The sequence below is a fragment of the Ornithorhynchus anatinus genome, chromosome 13, assembly GCF_004115215.2.
Source record: "Ornithorhynchus anatinus isolate Pmale09 chromosome 13, mOrnAna1.pri.v4, whole genome shotgun sequence".
Taxonomy (NCBI): domain Eukaryota; kingdom Metazoa; phylum Chordata; class Mammalia; order Monotremata; family Ornithorhynchidae; genus Ornithorhynchus; species Ornithorhynchus anatinus.
Window position 1 is genome coordinate 30161291 of NC_041740.1, and position 19410 is coordinate 30180700.

Below are 19410 nucleotides of genomic sequence, written 5' to 3' on the forward strand. Positions count from 1 at the left end.
TTCATATTTTTTGACTTTGTCCTGGGAAATAACTTATATCTGCACCTCTGCAGCAAATTGGAAAAGGTGAGATAGCAACAGGTTTAAAAGACTCCAGATGCCTTCATTTATTACTGGACTGTCAAGGCCTGCAATTTGCAAGAGTCTCTGCCCAGCTTCCATGCCACTGAGGCTTCCCATCAGTTTATCCTCCAGCTATGGAAGGGTGAGTTATCAACAGCATTCTGATGCTTCCTAAACATTTACAAGGTCGGGATGGTTGCAGCTGTGGCTAATAGGTAAAGCTGTGACGTGATGAGGAACCTGAAACTCTGTTCCTCGATCCACAGTATATTACCGTATTTCTCAAGTCCTTATTTTTATTTTTTTTTTGAATTATTGTACTATTTTTCCTTATTCTTATATTGTGAATCCTTTAGGGGCAAGGGGCCATGTCTAATTTTCAATTCATCAGTAGTATTTATTGAGCATTCCCTCTAGACTTTATGTTCCTTTTGGGCAGGGGACAAGTGTACCAACTCTGTTGCTCTCTACTCTTCCGAGTGCTTGATAGAGTGGTCTGCACACAGAAAGCACTCAATAAATATGACTGACTGATTGATCCGCTGCCTGGATTATCTTTCTACACAAATGTTGAGAGCATGTCATCCCGCTCCTCAAAAATCTCCAGTGGTTGCCTATCAACCTATTCAAACAAAAACTCCTCACTATTGGCTAACACCTTGCCCCTTATCTCACCTCCCTTCTCTCCTTCTACATCCTAGCCCATACACTCCACTCCTCTAGTGCTACCTTCTCACTGTGCCTCTACCTCACCTGTACTGCCGCCAACCCCTGACCCACATCCTACCTCTGCCTGGAATGCCCGCCCTCCTCAAATCCACCAAACAGTTGCTCTTCCCCCTTTCAAAGCCCACTGAAGGCACACCTCCTCCAAGAGGGCTTCCCAGACTAAGCCCCCATTCCTCAGCTCTCCCAGCCTTCTGCCTCACCTTGTCTAGCTCCCTTTGCTCTCCCCCCGGCCCCAAAGCACTTATGTATATATGTATATAGCTATAATTCTACTTATACTGATGCCTGTTCAACTGTTTTGATGTCTGTCTCCCTCGCTCTAGACTGTAAGTGCTTAGTACAGTGCTCTGCACACAGTAAGTACTCAGTAAATACAATTGAAATATGAGTGAATGAATGATTGAGCACTTACTGTGTTCAGAATATTGTGCTAAATGTTTGGAAGATTATGACACAATTAGTAGAAGTGAGCCATGTTGTCCATGATCTTATAAACTATTGGAGAAAACCGACACTAAAATTAATTACTGATAGGAGCTGAATCGTGACTCTAACCATCAAATCTGTTTTTCTGGATTGAAAATGAACTGAGATCAGAGAGGAATCATGATTCCTTCCTTTTGTAACTACTACACTGAACTCATGATTCCTTCCCTTTGTAACTACTACACTGAACTTTGCAGAATTGGGGGTAGGAGGGGAACAATAAGAGTAAAAGTACACAGAAAATAACAAAAATATGGACAAAAGAGTAGAGGGAGTGAACTTAAAAGAATCAGAAGCTCCATTACAAGTCTGATACATACAGATGATCAAGGTCAGCTTCAGACATTTGGCCACCAGAAGATGGGGGGAAAAAATCCTGGATCCTCTCCTGTTCTGTATGATGTCATAATGCTGCTCTTTATGAGAACCCAGCATTTGTCAAAAGCACCATTATGCCACTCTCTGGATGCGTGCAGTGTAAAATAATGTTTATGTAACTTCATTTGAGTCCCTAAACCTAGAGCATTTTTATGGGGGAGAACTCCTGACTTCTCCGTATAGCATTCCCCTCCCAAATCCCCGTTTACAGAGGCAATATTTTCTGACTCAAAAAATAACTTTTGTGCCACAGTCCCATTATCCATACACCACTATCCTGTCCCCTTCCATAGAGCATCCATTCAATAGTATTTATTAAGCACTATGTGCAGAGCACTGTACTAAGCACTTGGAATGAACATTGGCATCCACATTGGCTTCTCCACCAAATCCATTCTCTCTGCCAATCCAGGCAGCTGCTCCTTTTGACACTGTGTCCATAGATGGCTGCTTCGTACATTGCCTTCTGAGGCCTGCCCTGCTTGCACTATGACCCCTAAACCCCTCCTTTGCAGATTCAGCCATAGTTTATAAAATATGCCTCCCCTGTCTTCCTTCTTTATTTGTTCTCAGCCTAGTATTGCCATCAGAGCTGAACTCACCCAGAAGCCCCAGAACAAAAATTGTTTCCACATGGGAAGCTATGCAAAATCTCCCCACTGGTGTTTCCATCATTTACAATGTCATCACAAGGATCTCCTAGATTCCCAACTTCCACATGATAGAGCAGACTATATCATACAGAGCATTTCCTGGAACAAAACTCTAGGGCATTTCCATTTTTTGGCTTGAGGAATAGGCACTGTTTTGTTTTTCCCTGAAATGGAGTGCTACCTTGGGAAAGATGAAAATTACATGGATTGCTTGCTTGGTTGTTCCTTTTTCTAAGAATGCTTTATTAATTTGCCCCATTACCTTGGTAACCATTTCATTATCAGTGTTCCTGTTTTTTAATAGAAAGGTGTGGGCATATGTGTCTGCTGTGGGGCTTCAAGTTGTCACTCAATATTTGATAAGATTTTTAATGCATGTGGCAGATCAGTCAAATGCACCTTGGAAATCTCAGAAGCTTTTTTCAGGATTTCCAGATCCACAGCACTCAAGTGATAGGTGTGACAGGGATGAAAGAGGGATGTTGGACTTCGGGAGATCCATAAATGGCTTAAGAACCACAGTTTTCTTCTCCCTGGCATGTGACTTTTGGCTCAAATAGGTGGCACAACTATGTTTAAATAATCATCCCCATATAATTCCTGTGGCGTTCCTGTTATGCTCCTGAATTTCTTAGTCATTTTGCATTCCCAAAGCTGAAAACATCAATTTGAGACTTATGTTCCTGTAATATACTGCATTACATAAAGCAGATGGCATATAAAACATTCACAGAGGCACTGTACTACAGTGTTGAGCGTAAAACCTGCTTTTTTTTAATGGCTGAAGAAAAATATTCTTTTTCATTGTATCTACTTCCTTTTAAAAGACATTTGGCTCAGTCTTTTGTGTTACATTGTTTTATGAAATGCTTTAAAACATATTTACAAGTCAAATAAGTAAAAGGTAGACTAAAAACAAATTGGAAGCATATTAACAGGAAAAGTGGGTTGGTTCTAATTCCTTAGAACCCCTAAAATATTTTCTAATGAATCCAAAAGGCCTACATCCATACATATAAACTGTCCAAAAATGGATTAACTCTATTTCATCAAACTATAGCTTCCCATAACTTAAAAATTCTTTAATGTGCAAATTATGCATCCTGAATGTGGTGTTCTAAAACAGAAGTCAAAAGCATAGAGCAACACTATATTAGACGTTTATTGGAATTTGCTAAGAAAACACTAGCTGTTTCAACCATTCATCACTGATTATTTTTAAAAAGAAAGTTACTGTTAAAAGGAAAGCTACTTTATGTGATGTGGTCATAATTTAAAACCACCAACAGTCCGTGTTTTTAAGCTAAGACTATACCTCACCTTCACATATCATTTACATACACTGATTGCTTCCACATGTCTGGCAAAAGGTAGAATAGTTTGAATGCATTGTAATCGGGGTAAAGCCACAATGAAATAAAATGCAGTCTCTGTCAGAAATATAGCAGACATTCATTCCTGCTGGTAGGGGAAAGTGTTTTCCAAAAAGCATTTATTCTCCCAGAAATGTTATTTAAAGGCCTGGGGTGCTTAGTGTCACCTTCCTGTATAATGATATCTCGATTTCTCAGTCTGGCTTCCAAGTGTCTTCTATAAAACAAAAGCTCCTTTAAGTTACTCTCAACCTGTTCTTCATTCTGTTTACAAGCTACAGACTCCAAGTTTATTTTTTTGAATGACTAAATATCCTTGAAAGACTCTTCTCTTTCCTGCAAAATGGCTATTTGCAACTGCAGGTGGTTCATTGAATCTGACAGAAGGACCCAGACATTACATGTAGAATGCTTAATTTAGGCTCTGGGACATTTTAAATAGGAATATCGCGTTAATTCCTATGTGGCTTCAATGTTTCTCAAGTTGTCATGAAAGATGATGTGCCTTTATGCGCTAATTCATAACAAAATAATATTCAGTGCAACCATTACATCACTGGAGAGGATATGCTGTAAGTTCAGAAGCAAATAAAATCAGTCATTTCCTGGGTTATTTCACTGACTATTACAGGACTGCCTCCAGTGTATGTGGAAGACATGAATTGGAACTTATATTCTATGAGATGTGGCCAAGTCTTTTCTTAAGAAACAGGTGCTTCCTCACTCAAGTCTGGTGCTCAGTAAGAATTTGGGACCAAGGGACCTAAGGAATTCCACGTCTGTTTTTATCTCCCTGGTAATCCTCATCATTAGGCTTATCCATACACCCAGGCAAGACCTATTAAACCTATCTTTAAAGCTCAGGCACACAGTACGTCAAAAAGTCAGGAAATTGTGTTACACTTTTGCAGGACTAAAGGGCACAATGTTCATCTAGACTAAGTCTTCTTTCCAATGGTTCCCTTGAAGTTAGGCTTTTAAAAGTACTCTTGACATTTCATTTTATTTATTGAATACTTCATAGGGTGACTTGTGTCTTTAGAAGGGGCCTGGCAACTTCGGGGTGTTTGGAAGCTTGAGATGTTATTGAAAATATTGTTTTTTATTATCATATTCTACATCATTGGCACAGGTTTGCAAGTGGCAAAGGAAATCCGATAGGGAAAGAGTGATTTTGTCTCTAACTTTTAATCTTCCATCTGAGACTGGAAGCAAAGGAAGAAAATGGCAGAGCAGAGACTATATATCTCATGCTTCTTTTGGACTCTTCCAGGTGCCTAATATACTGTACTGCATCCTGAGGGCACTCAATAACTACCATATCAATAATAATACTAATAACAATAATAGAGTATTTAAGTGCTTACTATAAGTCATGCACTGGGGTATATAGAAGTTAACAAGGTCAGACATAGTGCCTGTTCCATGTGGGGAGCAGAGTTTAAAGAGAAAGGGTGGACAGGTATTGAATCCTCATTTTACAAATGGAAATACTTAGACACAGAGCAGCTAAGTGATTTGCCCAAGGCCACATGACAGGTAATTCGTAGAGATGGAATTCGAACCCAGGTCCTCTGACTCCAAAGCCATACCCTTTTCACTAGGCCACACTGCTTTTCTATACCCTCCCCTAAATACCATTCCTACAAGGGAGACAGCAGCAGAAGACCAATCAATCTGCAATACAGCAATAAGAAATCAGGTGTCTTGGAGCACAGGTTTTGGGAAGATCAGGTCACTAAAGAGGAAAAACCAAAACAGGGTCAGATCTGTCATATACAAATGAAATAGTTTAGCAAAGGACACAATCTCATTTGTTGCTCTGTTCAGTCACCCACCCACACCCTCCCACTCAGCCTCTGCAGCATCTTCTTCAAACTCTAAGAACAGCTAGTGCGAATGAAGGGTGGGTGAGTTCACCAAAATCATCATCAATCTCTTTCAGAGAGACCAAGAAACATCCATTTGAATAGATTTTAAGCAGCAACCACCTGGCAATAAATCAATGATTCAGGGGTTTGGGCCGAAATATACCACTGCATATTGATGTACTGTCCAAAAATATAAAATATTGATTTCTATAAAAATAATAATCCTACAAGAGGCCACTTGCTTTTGCTTCACATTTTTTCTGTTGCTAAATGCTACACTTACTGTTCATAGATTATACCTATATAATGATATATGTTAAACTGAAAAGTTCTGATTCCTTCAAAGTCCTCTTACTAAACTGTTGTCTAGTCCCCTGAAATATATACTAGCTGCAGTTTTAAAACAATGTATACGTGAGGGCCATTCAAAAGGGCATTGCCTGTGAATTTAACAAAACAAAATTTGCTGAAAAAATACATGCCAATTTTTGCTGACACTGTGCTTTTGGAGGGGAACTGAAATGCTTTTAGCTATTAGTACAAATACTGATAGCACAGTATTTTTAATCTGTATTAGAAGAATGGGGTATCGTTCTTAATGTAGGATTGTGAAGTTAGAGAAATACTACTCTAGTCCCACCTGTGAACTAATGTGTTCTCTGGCTTTGTGTAAATCATTTGAACCAGTCTCTCTACTTCCATTTTTCCATTACTAGTTCACATTTTTATGTAGCACATTATATTTTCATAAAGTGCTTCACAATAATCAATCATTTTACTTACTGTAGCAGCTCTGTAGAAGAAGAGAAGCAGTGTGGCCTAGTGGAAAGAACTCAGGCTTGGGTGTGAGAAGACCTGGGTTCCATTTTCAGTTCTGCCAATTGTTTGCTGTGGAACCCTGGGCATGTCACATGACTTATCCATATCTCAGGGGGACTTGCTACTTGTTCTCCCTCCCACTTAGACCACGAGGCTCATCTGGGCCAAGGACAACATTGCTTAAACCCTAGTGCTTAGTACAGTGATTAACACATAGTAAGCACTTGATAAATGCCATTATCAATCAATAAATTGACTGTCAGTATTGAAGTAAACATGCACCCTCAAAAAGACAGGAATCCCCTTTCCTAAGCAAGAGGAAGAGTAAAATGACTAACCACTTTTCAATGAGATTCCTTGAAAACAAAAATTTGGACTTCTCTTTTCAAATATAATAAATTTTGGATTTTACTGTCTTTCCTACTTGGTAAATTTGGAATCATTCATATAATGAATCTTGCCATACTTATTCTACAAAGCAAAGCAGAATTGCCTATTAGTTCTGGGGATATAGTAATAACTAGTATTTGTAAAAGGCTTTTCTTTTCCAAAGAGCTGTCACATCATACTTCTAATTTTATCTTCACAACATCCCCATGAGATAGGTAAGAGAAGGTACTATTATCTTTGTTTTACAAGATGAGAACTCTAAGGCCAGAGAGAAGCAGCATGGCTCAGTGGAAAGAGCTCAGGCTTGGGAGTCAGAAGTCATGGGTTTGAATCCTGGTTCTGCCACTTGTCAGCTGTGTCACTGTGGGGCAAGTCACTTAACTTCTATGTGCCTCAGTTACCTCATCTGTAAAATGGGGATTAACTATGAGCCTCACGTGGGACACCCTGATTACCCTGTATCTACCCTAGTGCTTAGAACAGTGCTCTGCACATAGTAAGCGCTTAACAAATACCAACATTATTATTTAAGCTACTAGCCTGAAGCCACACAGCAGGCCAGGGGCAGAGATTGAAATAGAACCCTGGTCTCCTGACTCCTAGTCCCAAGCCTTTTCCACTACAAAGTCCATTTATAAGTTTGATCTCTTTGATAGGATGGCAGGGTGATTTTTGTAGTACTGAATTTACATTTCAGTAAATTCCATAGTAATCTTTTTAGAATGCAGTAGGGCTTTTCCAAGAACCAGAGGTCAGTCATATTTTGCAGCTGTACTATGGTAAATTATGGAAGAGGTCCAATAAAATCAGGAGGAAATCCAATGGGGCGAGTGCACAATATAACATACAGGGAAGGAAAACAAACAACACAAATGCAAGATGACACAACAGACATAAATACAAGAGAAAAAGACCAGGAGGGCATAGTAGACCACAAACCAAATATGAGTCAGCAGTGTATCAGATTTTTAAGGAAGACAAGGACCAGCTGTCCTCCATATCCTTAGAGGAAATGGGTTTAAATTACCTGAGGAGAGTTTGTTCGGACATAAAGAAGAGCTTCTTGGCCCTGAATGTGATTTAATTCATAAATAGGCTACTGAGGAAAATTGTCAAGACTCAATCCCTTGAGGTCTTAGAAAGAAGAACAGAGAACCATCTGTCCTGTTTGCTTTAGTGATTCACTTGCCCGCAGGCTAATGGATCACCATCTTCATCAACAGTACTTAATAGTGCCTATGGACCAGATCAACTTCCAGCATTAGTACTCTGTGTTTTGGCTTTGAAAGTGTTACTTGCCTTGAAACAGTTCCCAGCATGATTGTAGGCCCATAGTTAAAAGATCAGAGAAGATATTGGTCATGCCATATAAAATGACATAAGCTGGCCAATAGTTTTAAAATCCCAACCAAACAAATGCTAAGGAATGGAAAAAAGTATTAATTGAATTGGCATTTGGAGATAAAAATATTCATTATAAATCCCACGGTTTTCTAAAACCTGCCTGTAGGTAAGACTGTTTTCCTTCCTACTCAGAGAAGAAGCTACTGATGGCCAAATTCACATACAAGTAACTGAAGTAACTGAAAGGGTGAATGAGGAGCCCTAATTGTATGTATCCATCCCAGAACTTAGTAGAGTGCCTGGCACATAGTAAGTGCTTAACAAATACCATCACTCTGCACACTAAAGATGGAGATTTCATAAAAGACGGGGCTTCATTTTCAAGGGCTTCTTCGGTGATTTTGATTGGAAATGTTAGAAAGGAATCCAAAATGAAGATCTATATTTGTCATTCAGGCTACATACTATTTACATATATGATACTATACACATATATGTTTGTGTGTGTGTCATGTAATCTGATTCATTGAGGTATTTTGTACAGTAGGTTTCATTACAAAAAGATAACTCATTGCTCTTGATTACTAATATGATATAAAATAAGCATTTTTAATAAAATGACTCAAACCACAGCAGCCGGTGGCTGTCACCAGATTTGGAAGTTTTCTTAAAACAGAGAAAACAGCTTTAGCAATGATACAGTGCCCAACAGTATTTATGGTGATGGATTAGAAATTATGAAATACTCAGACACATATAATATGCCCACAGAGTAGATATTCAAACACTGCTTTCAAACAAAATATGGGCTTTTTTTGTGGAAACAAATTTCAGAATTTCCCTCCGCAAAGCTCTCATAAATTTCTGATACATAATTCCTCCCAAATGCTTCGCTCTGAGTTAGGAACATCTGATACTTGAGACAGTGGGTTCCTCTAATCTTCTTACCATGGGTCTAGTGGTGCAAAAACCTAATAGGAAAACAGAAGTATATATGATTTGTTCTTAATGTATATGGTTTGTTCTTAGAGAAGCAGCGTGGCTCAGTGGAAAGAGCACGGGCTTGGGAGTCAGAGGTCATGAGTTCGAATCCCAGCTCTGCCACTTGTCAGCTGTGTGACTGTGGGCAATTCACTTAACTTCTCTGTGCCTCAGTTACCCCATCTGTCAAATGGGGATTAACTGTGAGCCTCACGTGGGACAACCTGATTACCCTGTATCTACCCCAGTGCTTAGAACAGTGCTCTGCACAGAGTAAGCGCTTAACAAATACCAACATTATTATTAATGTAAGAATAGTATAACCACAAAATCAGAATGACACTGCTCTAGGTCCCTAGGTTTTAATTTCAGGCAGCAGAAACTTTACGGTTTCCATGGAGGGTTTCCGTGTCTGGTGTTTTCTCCTCCAGACATGTAGGATGCCCTTGTTTGTCACTCTTTGATCTATAAGGTGAGGCTTACTTGGGGGGCCTAAGACAAAAGTAACTTAGGCAGGTATCTTAAGCTCTTGGGGAGGCATCAATTTACCATTAATTTGACTCAACATCTCAATCCCATCTCCATCTTTAGATCGACATGCTACCACTTTTTCTCCAGCACTTAATAATAATACTAATAATACACTTAATAATAATAACCATTATTATTATTGTGGTATTTGTTATGTGCTTACTATGTGCCAGGCACTGTACTAAGCGATGGGATTTAATCAGGTTGAACATATTCCCTGTCCTACATGGGGCTCACAGTCTTAATCCCCATTTTACAGATAAGGTAAATGAGGCTCTGAGAATTGAAGTCACACAGCAGACAAATGGCAGAACTGGGATTAGAACCCAGGTCCTTCGATCTCCCAGGCCAATATGCTATCCACTAAGCATTTAGTACAGTGTTCTGCACACAGTAAGCACTCAATAAATATGACTGAATGAACGAATAAGCCACACTGCTTGGGAAAGGTCAAAGGAGGACAATGATTTGAAGTTAGTTCAGCTGACTGAAGCACTGTTACTCAAAAGTCTAATCCTCAAAATACAAGTAGATTTAGAACTCAAATGGCTTTATCCTATAACCTCAAATTGGAAAGCACCTTCTAACAGTTCCTCACTCAAATTACAAGGATTTATCTTCGCCTGGATAATCTGGGCCCTGCCTCAGGAAGCGATCTTATATGATTTCAAATTGAAATTCTGTGAAGTATAGGTTCCAGCTAATTCAAGGATTATTTAAAAATATCTGAGTACCTGATGAATGCTGATGAAACCCTAAATTCATTTCAAAACTTTAATTGATATCCTGGGGGAAAGAAAGCTCAACCCTTAGAAGGAAGACTCTTTAATAACTAGTGCCGGGATTAAAAATGACAAGGAAAATTAGTCACATGTAGCAAAATTGAAGATATAGCTCACTGATGAAATCATGATACATTGATCAAAACTGGGAATATCAAGAAATGGAATAATGGTAGTGTTCTCTTTATTGATGCATTTATTAAGTGGCAAATGGAGGGAAAGATCCTTGAGGGCAAGAACTGTGTCTTCTAATATTAGTGTGTTCTGTCAAATAACTAATACAGTGTTCTGCATAGAATAGATGTTCAAAAATTACTGATGATGATCATTCTTGAAGTTTATACCTCCCAAACCCTAGGAGAAGCAGATGGAATCATGGATAGGCCTGGGAATCAGAAGGACCGGGGTTCTAAACCCAGCTCCACCACTTGCCTGCTGTGTAACCTTGAGCAAGTTATTTCAGTTCTCCCTGCCCCAGTTACCTCATCTGTAAAATGGGGATTAAGACTGAGAGCCCTATCTGGGACATGGACTATGTCCAACCTCATTACCTTGTATCAAACCCACCGCTTAGAACAATTCCTGGCACATAGTAAGCCCTTAACAAATGCCATTAAAAAAAGCCACTATCTTGTGCAGTTAGGCTGATTCACAAGCCAAACTTCTGACCAAGTTGGAAATCTTAGGGTGACTTCTGTAATCATATAAAAGAACTTTTTTTCATATTTCTGTTATTAGGAGAGACATTTTAAAATGCAAATTTAGGAATGTATTAATCATTATCAACAATAATATTACCGAGTTCAAAGCTCTTCATGAGGCGTTTGAGAGCATGCCAGGGTCATGGACCCTATCCTTGAAGAATTTGAAAGCCTTGAGCATCTTGTGTTTTTCCAAAATCCTTTTCAAGAAAAATAAAAAATTACATGCTATCTTCACACCATCCACATGAGGTCGAGAGAAAAAGGTATCATTATTCACAGTAACAGATGAGGAAATGCAGGCCCAAGGAAGTTAGGTGACTCATCTTGCCCAAAGTAATCAGCAGATCAGCAGTTAAACGGGCAAGAGGACCTCGATTTCTTAGAATTCCAGTGTCCGAGCTGGGGCTAGGTCTCTTGATGCCAAGATCCATCCTCCTTCTAATAGATCATGCATATTATATTTACATACAATAGACAGGATAGTATGGCTAAATACCAAATACTCCCAAGTGCTTAAAGTACAGTGCTCTGCACCAAACAAGCATACAATAAATACCACTGGATAAAGGAATAAATGAATTAAGTATATATTTACTATAGAGTCCTACCAATTATCCATGTTTACATTACTCTTTATTCATTAATCATTCCAACACTATCCTTCAGCTACCACAGGGCTTATGCCAGTGTTCAGTCAATCCCTGCTCCCCAGACAGATTCATAGCCATGGGGTACCATTTACTATACTGCCACATCTGTGGTCTTGGTTATTACTGTACCCATTCAAGCACTTGACATACCATCATTGGCTGATTTGGGCAATACAAATTTGGGAGAGGAAGAAGGTGAAGAAGGTGGTTAATAATGTTGGTATTTGTTAAGTGCTTACTGTGTGCAGAGCACTGTTCTAAGCGCTGGGGTAGACACAGGGCAATCAGGTTGTCCCACGTGGGGCTCACAGTCTTAATCTCCATTTTACAGATGAGGTAACTGAGGCACAGAGAAGTGACTTGCCCACAGTCACACAGCTGACAAGTGGCAGATCCGGGATTCGAACCCATGACCTCTGACTCCAAAGCCCGGGCTCCTTCCACTGAGCCACGCTGCTTCTCCACAAGGGTCACTGATGTTTTGAAATGCAGTAATATAATTAACCAAATTGGATAAATAGTCTTCTAAGTGTAGGATGAAATGGGTTGGCTAGGCCAGAGAAAAGAAAGTCACTTCAAGTATATGAAGAGTATTTTGGGAAAGGATGATCTCTAACTCTAGAAGAGTATAATTTGATGATTTTCTCTCTCCCTTCTGGGTGACAACGTTTGCATAAAAGGCACTGAGGAAAGAGAATGGGAAATATTTCTTCAAATGGGAAATATTTCTTTCACCAGAACCAGAGTTTCCTTTTCTCCCTCCTCTCCCAGAAATGGCATCTGGTGGATCCTGGGGATGGATGCTTGTTAGAAAAATTTGCAAGGAAGAGGGAGAGAGGGGAGAAGAAAAGGAAACGCATACTTCCTTTTAACTTTGAGACCTTACTGGTCATTTCTACATTTTCAGGACCAATGAGTCCGACTGGGATGGATGGCCACTGACAGACCTCACAGATACCAAATCCCATTAAGCTGGCAGTGTAATGTGATGCTGTCATAAAACTATTTTGCAGAGCTGCCTGATTTGACAAGAATAAATACAAAATTACAACATCTCTATGTAGGCCTCTGGTTCCCCATGCCCTCTCCCCCATTTGCTCCAGAGCTATTGCAGTCTCACCCGAGATCCTTATAAAGGCTAGTGTCATTTCTGGGTCTGACCCTCAGAACTCAGAGGCAGGCATCATGGCTGAGGCAGATTCATTGAGTAAATTAAGAAAACAGACAAACATGCCCCTTCCAAATCGGTACCAGACGTAGCATAGACCAACGGAAAAACAGATTGCCTGTAAAAAATCCTGATAAATGGCCACTCTAACCTTAACTGGTCTAAAGATGAACAGGGTAAATAGTACTGGCCTTTGCAACTCAATGTATTGATAAATATCAAGCTGCTTCCTTTCCTCACTTCACTCTAAAAGTAGTCATTTTAGCAAAATATGTCTCCTCAAAATTAGATGAGAATTCTTAAAAAATTTTCCTGACACCACCTCTGATACATCAGTTTTAGAACTGAGAAGCACACTTGAATTAATAAAAAGATATCACTTGTATGCTAAAATATTCAGTGGTTTAAGAATATCCCAAATACCATAATCATTATTTTATGTAAATCAACTCTTCTCACTCCTATTATTCATTATAATTTATTTATTCTTTATGTTTTTCTGTACATCTTTCAGATTCTAATTTATTACTTTTACCATCCTTCATGAATGGGAGCTCAGTTGTGTAAATCATTTAGGAAAGGGTATGGAATCCCTGATTAGAAAAAGTTCATATCTCCTAACAGGAGTCGTAATGGCATGCTTGGAAATGTTAGCACTAATTAGACTCTGCTTTAATTACAAGTCACCCTAATCGGGCATGTATTTCAAAATGATAACAATGATAAAAAAGATAAATGATCTAAGACATTATCAGCTGTTTTCAAACTGTTCAAAGTTCGATAGCATTATAGAATCATAAATTACTTAATTATATTAATGTTATTCTCCCCCTCTCTAACTGTAAGTTCACTGTGGGCAGGGAACACGTCTACCAACTCGTATCGTCCTCTTCCAAGTGCTTAATGCAGTGCTCTGCACATGGTAAGCACTCAATAATCACCACTGATTGACTCATTGATTCCAATTCCTTTAATGCTGTCAACCCACTGACATTATATGCTAGAGTAAGCCAAAGGAAGAATGAATTGTGAGAGTTTTGTTTGCTTTTTTCATATGAACTTAAAGTATTAGCTCCTCTACCGCAACCACTGGTTTTGGTGCTAACTTTTGATCCATTGTCATATTTAATAGGGATACTTTTGACACCGGCCAGAAAGATACCACCATACTAGTCAAGCACAACAAACTGAAATGGCAAGCAAATTTCCAGTTAGCTCACACTCCTGCATTTTAGATACGTTGGTCCACATGCCTGTTTTGAGATATATTTATCCTAGCATCCTTCCCATTTCCAAATGAATGAAACAGATGTCACAAATTGCTAGTGCCACCTATTAGTGAAAGTGAAGAACTGCAAATCATTATTGTTCACATGAAGGGTAACTTGGAAACTATAATGGAGAAAAGGCACCAAACCAGTAATTCTTGCTTTACATTGTGTTTACATGGGGCCAATTTCTGAAGTAACCAGCTCTCGCTAAACTCCTAAGTAGGCACTGTTTGTGACTGAAAGGGAAATCTGCTCTTTTGCTACCACGTGTTAAGGTAGAGGAACATGCCAGGGTTTTACTAAAACTTAGCAGCAGCAGGTCTTTTCACACTGCTCATATCAGGAGTGGAGTATGAATTTTAAAAGCAGAATCTACTCAAAATAATTTTAGTGGTAACATGAGTCTCAGAATATTTAGATTTATAGCTTTGGGTGCTTTCTAGATCTGTGACAATTTGCTTTTTCAATGTGAAAACTTGAACAAAAGTGTTACAACTGTGACAACTTCTTAATCACCCCCAGAATTCCTAAGGACAGTGCTTTATTCTAGGACACTGAATTCTAGAATGCAAATTTCATTTTACATAAATGCAATTTTAATCAAAACATCAATACTGTATAAAACTACATCATAATTTTATTTCCTCAAAAGTAGAGTCTGGTTTAAATTGCATGTAAAATATTAAGGTAAAACCTAGATATTAAATACTGTACATCTTACATCTAAATATATCCACACTAGTGCCAATGTCTTATCTTTAACTGAGGTATACCAACTAGATTTAGAATTAACATTGATTTCTGGGAAACATTTGCAACTATATTTACCTCAATGATAAGCGCTAAAGAAGCAGTGAAGATTTCAACTATTATATGGCTAGTCAGCATACTCAGCATACTTTTTCAGGCTTCAATTTCACCAAATTAAATTATGAAACCTCATTTTAATATTTTATTGGATTATTTTTTATATAAACCTATTTAGGATGTGGGACTGTTAAGGACAAACTCTAGGCCTAAAGCAGTGAAGAAATTAAGGTGTCATTAACATTTACGGATGACGAATTGTAGTGACCCTCATACAGCTGCCCACCATTCCCAGCTAAGGAAATGACACTTCAGCAGGGAAATTCAGTGTCTGACATTTGTTCATATTTGGTTCAGGTAGTTGAAAACCGTCATTACAATGTTGCTTCTAGGGATGATTCCATAGTCAACTTGTGCATATGCATGAGTTGCCATTAACCAAACCACCGTTGCAAGTCACTTTGGTTGGCCAAACTGACAAAGACTCCAATGAGGGAAGAATGAAAAACTCTACCACCTGACTAGGCTGATATTACAACATCTGAAGAATCTATTGAGCTATTAGCTATTACTAATTACTATTACTATTACTGCTCCTGCTAAGTGGATGAATAACTGCATCCAGCTTTCCATGCTTGCCAGTTAGCAACTTTCAAGAGCACTGCGTATATTTTTAAAAGTAGATTGGAATTTAGCACCCTCAGTGGCAAGGAAGCGCTTTGCTAAACACTGCTCTGACATCTATATCATTTCACAAAAACTATGTCAAGTGGACAAGTGGGGCATTAATTTTGGAGAAAACCTATGGCATTGCCCTAATTTCTCTCACTTTGCATTCTGGCACACTTCAAGTCTCTTTTTAAAGGAATTTTTGAACGTTAGATATATTTGGAATGTAAAGATATGGGAGCTTTATGAGAACTTTCTAATCATATAAGTAAGAATTATTGAGATTTTGACTGTCGCCTATCATAGCACTTAGGAAAAAAAGAACCATGGAAGCCTCAAACATTGTTTTCTTCATTTAAATGAAAAGTCTTAAATCAGCCTAATGATTTGGATGATAGGTCCAAGTTAATAGGATCGTTCAAAAGAATCAATCTTCAGGTAGATCATGTGACTTTTATTCTTAGGTATTCACAAGTCTTAGGTATTGTGAAGTCATGTGCAGTCTTTGCCAGCTTCAGGTAGAGTGCCAGACTACAACTCTTCTCTCCTAGGTCCCAGAGCAGTGCTCTTTCAATTACAACAAAATGAAGTCAACTACCTGGATATGCAAAGGCAGCTCTCATGCTCATTAGAGGTTTAGGGAAAGGGAGAGTCCCGCATGAAACCGCAACTCAAAACTACGGAGTATGAATGAAATTTTTTTTTCTAATTGTTGTTCTTAGGAGCATATCCTGAAAAACAAGGAGAACCTATGTTCATTGTGAAAAAAAAAATATAATGTATGAGTGTAAGGCATATGGATATGGGAAATTTTGGTTCTACAGATTTTCTCAAGACAACCAAATAACAAGCCTTAGCAAATAACTGAGGGCTCCTACCAAACAACCCTCAAGAAGTCACCTAAGTGAAGAATCTGCCTCTGAATCATAAACTAGCGACACCGTGATACATTTTCAAAATTAAAGCTCTATGTATGAATCAGCTGGTGTCTTATTAAGTACTATATGGTAGAGCTTTCTTTTGGGTAAGATCAATCAACAATAGACTGGAATGATAAAATATTTGTCCTTTTGTTAGCTTTTTTAGTATTATTTTACATCTCATCATTTCTTATTGTATCACAGAAAGTCTCTGTTAAATCAATGTTCCTAAGAAGATATGAGTTTATCTAATGCAACAAACTGAGTGAACTACAGATAATTAACAGGATCTCTTCTAAAGGCCTTTCCACATTTAGGCTGTAATTACCCAAGAAGTCAAGCAAAGAGAAGATAAATTATCTGGTGAATCTGACCAAAATAGATTTTCCCTAAGGGTGTCAGATTAAAACCTCTGTCCTTGGGCATTATCCAGGTAACTGATTCAATTCTCTGCTTCACCTCATCTGTGAAGACCTAGATTGTCATAATAAAGTTACTGTAATTTATTTATTCCCTGGGCATTGACCTAGGCCATTCAGGGACTGAAATGAAAATGTCTGTGACTGCTAGGATTTGGAGACTTCTCATATTTTCTTTCACCCAGTAAGCCTCCAAAATCAGGCAGGTACAGGAGGAAGAGCCAATGTGTCCTATTTTTCTATTGTGCCACTTTTCTACATGGGCCTGAGTGCATCTTTCCAGCCCTCCAAGACTTTCCAATTGGGACATATTCTAAGTATTCCCTCCTGTTCCCCTCTTCCCCACCCTCCTCATGGAGCCAATCAGCTACTTTTAATCTGCTGTGAAATAAAGTGACAGGAAGTTGAGGGGAAAAAAAGTAAGAAAGGGGGTGAAATGAAATTTCTTTCTGGCAACCTAAGAAATGACAGAGCTAATAGTGGATATTTGAAAACAAGTGACCATAGGAAATTAGGGTTGACAAGGATTTAACCCTTCATGAATCATGTTGGAATATTTTTTTAAGGCAAAAGATGTACACATTTTAACTGTGTTTGACATCTAATTAGTCAGAAAAAACAAAAAGCCAGAAATCCCTATTATTCTTTGGAAACAATGTTCTGACAATTGGCTACAGGGCATGTGCTTTGGCAAAACAAGTGTACATTACAGACACAAAAGGGTAATGACAGTCTAATAAAATGACAGAAGAAAAATGGCTTGACACATTCCTTTTATTCTTCAGGCTCTTGTTCATTTCACAGTTTATTTTACCAAATTGCCAGGCACTCAGGATATAAATAGAACTGTTAGGTAGCTTAAGAGAGGGTGTTCTGATTTTAGTAAGGATAGTACGAATCCATTCTTTCAGAAAGAAAATGGTCTTTAATAATGTTCAAAGATAAATCGCAAAGGCTCCTCTGTATGTTTTCTGAATCCAGGCAATCTTAAACTTATGTATCAATTTGCTTTTCTCTTACATTGAAGAATGAGTTGTATGTAAAATGGAGGCTGATTCATTGCTATGGAAATAAATGTTATCTGTTTCTTGGGAAAAGCAGTTCCTAAATTATTAGGATTTACAGTTTGTTTAGTTAATTAGACAAGTGACTCCAGTGCTAATGGGACAACCTAAGTGAGCAGAGCATATACTACTGTGAACTTTCCGAAGTGCTGTTTTAGATGAAATCATAATTATAAGAATTTGGATTTCTCTATATTCATAGTAAAAGTTTCAGGTAGCACATATTCATAGAAAAAGAAGTATTTTGCCCAAACTGAATCAACAAAATCCAAATTCTGAATGCAAAGACTAAAAGTAGAGAGTAAGTAATTATGAAAAATGAATTAATAAATCATTGAGATGGGTGGCAATAATTAAATTTAGATATAAAGCATGAATCAACTGAGTTAAAGGGTTAACAGATAGGTGATTAATTTAAAAATCATATTTAATAAGCTGTAGGAAATGGCAGGTATCTGTTACATAGCTGCTCTTCTAATTAGATGATCTTTAAAAATAATCTGTGATTAATACCTATGAATGTTTTTGTACTAATAAAATGCATTCCCGAAATATTTTAAGGGGGGGTGGGGGCATGGAGGTGGTCTCGCTTTAAAGGAACAGGCCCCTTTCCAAATAAAATATGCATTTGTTGTGCAATTAAAACAGAATGAATGCACACTTAAGAGGTGTTTAATTTTCTGATCTAAAGTGTGAAAACGACATCTCTCCTCCCTATGAGGTGTTTTTTTCACACTTTTACATTCAGAAAGACAGATTTTCTCCATTAGGTGAAAATGATAGAACATATTTCCACTGGCACGAGAGAGCCAAAAAAAAGCCCTCAGCAGACAGACATGCCTACAAACACATTCACTCTTGCTTATACTATTGGACAAAATGGTACATTATAGGAAGCTGCTTCCTGTTCTGCCTCAATGTAAGAAATCTGAGAATCATAAAAAATCAACACCTTAGGGAGAAAAACTACTTGAGTTAAAAGTAGTTTAATCTTCCACTCCATTTTGAATACTGCTTGAGTTACATAAATATTCTAGAACAGAACTGACTATTCCTTTCATGCTTGTAGTTTTGCATTTATGTATTTATATTTTTCATCTCCCACTGCTAGATGATATTCGTGTGGCTACCAAGGATTTACCATCTCTACATTAGCCATCTACCTATAAAATATTCCAAGATGAATTATTTCTAAGAACTCTTCATTTGTGGAAGTTATTTCTGGAAAAGGCAATTAGAAATAACACTGTGACACTTAGCACTTTTTGAAAAGGTGCATTTAGCCTGTTAGCTTTGTAACAAGGGGATTCTGTGCCTTTAGTGATTGCTGAAATACAG

General features: G+C 38.1%; 1 protein-coding gene across 2 annotated transcripts in view; it reads right to left on the reverse strand.

The window, feature by feature from the left end:
- The window catches only part of SEMA3A (semaphorin 3A), a 266016-nt gene that overhangs the window by 175391 nt on the left and 71215 nt on the right, over positions 1 to 19410 (reverse strand). The gene's annotated exons all lie outside the window — the stretch shown is intronic.